The following is a 2,382-nucleotide window of genomic DNA, read 5'->3' as shown; positions in this document are numbered from 1 at the left end:
GCAGGTCTAAATCCCAGCTATTCTGCTTCCAATCCAGCTCCCTGCTAATGTGCTTTGGAAAGCAGCAAAAGATCAGCCAAGTACTTGGGCCTCTGCACCCACAGGGGAGAACCAGTTGGAGTTCTTGGCTCCTGGCTTTGACCTGGCCCAGCCCCAAGCGATGCAGCCATTTGGAGAATGTACCAGTGGATAGAAAATGTCACAATACCTACAACTCTCCCCCCTTTCTCAAATAAACAAATATGTTTTTAAAACAATGGAAGCCTTTGGGAGCTTCATTGGGATCACTGTCATGACCATAAACACAAGTGTCTCAGTACTGAGGACCATGAGAACAGAGTGAACTAAATGAAAAAGATTAAGGTGGATGTTACATAGGCACTCTGCTGAAAGACTTCTCTGTAAGCTCAGGTACCTTTGGGAACACCCAGAAATACATAAAATACATAGCTGCTCTGTGAGCAACTTGTAAAAGCGGCAGGCAACCTAAGCCACTGCTGTTAACAAATGCTATATAAAAATATATCAATGCATACTTAAGTATTGGATGTGACTAGATGTGACGGATTGTATATTTCTTTGTTTCTTTGAAATATCCACGAGTAACTTTTCTGTATTTTGTTCCCATCTTTTCCCAAATAGAGCAGATTCCCAGAGACATGACCAGTGCCTCTAATCTTCCCCTATCTATACCCCAAGCCAGCCAGAGTTATTTTGCCAAAGCTCTCACCTTACTGGGTTATTGCCTGCAGCTTAAACCCCTTGAAAGACTCCCTGTGACTCTCAGGATAAGGCCCACAGTCATTAACTTGCTTCAAGGTTCTTCCTAAGTTGGGCCTTGCTAACCCAACTAAATTTCTCACCTCTGTGTCCCCTTACTATGTGTTTATTTTGTTCAACCTTATGGCCACCTGTCATGTGAGTATGTGATTACATGTGATTATGTATGTCTGAATTAATTAAAATTGAAATTCCATCTCCTCAGTTACAGGACACTAGCTGCATTGCAGATGCTTGCTCGGTTGCCATAAAAGATGTGAGCGTCACATTGCCCACTGCACCCCTGGACTGTCCTCATCACACGGTTCCACTGAAACATAATAATCAACATTCCCATATTTTCATGTGTAATGTAGTCTGTGAGAATTCCCTTTGCTAGGGCATTTTCTTCAAACATTTTTCTTCTACCCCCTAGAGACTTAAAATTATACATAATTGCTTATCTTCTTGTTGTCTCCCTGACAACTCTATAGACTGCACTTAAGCCAGGAGTTAGGCCTAGCATGTTCAAGATCGAATCTTCATTATTTCTATAGCGCTTTCAAGTAGAAAAAAGAGTGGATATTCAACTAAAGGCAGGAGGAAATAACAAAGACATATGTCCAGTTATTGAATTATAAATCATTGATAATTTGATCATTTTGACCTACAAACAGAAATGTCACAGAGTGTAGGCTACTAATAAGGAAGCCCTTTGGAAGCACTGGGACAATTTTGATCAATTTTGATCAATTCCAGTGATTGCATCCATTGGATAAGCAAAGGAAGAATCTTTTACAACAACGTACAAATCATGAATAGGTTGGGCTGGTTGACCAGTTGATTCTAAGTTTAACTCATGCTTTGATTCAGAGTATTGTATAATGACAATGAGAGCTTGTTTCTGAGTTGTTGCTATGCCAGACACTGCTTAAAATATTTTACATATGCTATTACCCAGCATTCTCACAATGATCTAGTGAAATACATTTGATTCTATCAGATTTATCTGGTGAGACTCAGGTTAAGTAACACATTCAGCAAACCACAGCCAGTCAACGGCAGTGATTGAATTCCTCTTCAGGTCAGCCTGACACCAGAATCTCAGTTCACAATAACCCTCAAGCGATGGAATATAATTCTAATGTCAAGTTTCTGTCAAATATTTGCATGTCCTTCTAATTCAACAAGTATTAGTTCCATAATGGTTGCATGAGTTGTCCTTTAGCTAAGCAGTTTGGGGAAAATAAAAATAAAGCATGAATGCTATGATGTATTTGTAAAAATTATGCAAGCACACAAACAACTGATATAAAGCAATTAAAGGGATGTTGATTTTTTTTGAAAGGAATAATGGCATCACCTTTGTAGCTGAAGACTCTTCCGAAGTAAGCAGTAAGAGAAGGGAGGAATTGCAGAATTCAATGTGGATAAGAGTCGTGCTGAGACGGGAGTCCGGGGCAAGGGAAAAGCAGCCGATATGCTTTAAAAAGTAATAGCTGGTTTGGAAATTAAGTTTTTGATGCCAGTCCTGCTTTGTTTACTAACCAGGTATGTGTCATGAAACCCTTCTGCCTTAGGCTACCGTCCAACAAGTAATCTGGTTAAACTACTGTGATGAAT

The sequence above is a fragment of the Ochotona princeps genome, chromosome 4 (genome assembly GCF_030435755.1).
Source record: "Ochotona princeps isolate mOchPri1 chromosome 4, mOchPri1.hap1, whole genome shotgun sequence".
NCBI classification, from domain to species: Eukaryota; Metazoa; Chordata; class Mammalia; order Lagomorpha; family Ochotonidae; genus Ochotona; species Ochotona princeps.
The sequence above is the reverse complement of the archived record's forward strand: the minus strand, read 5'-3'. Positions refer to the sequence as shown.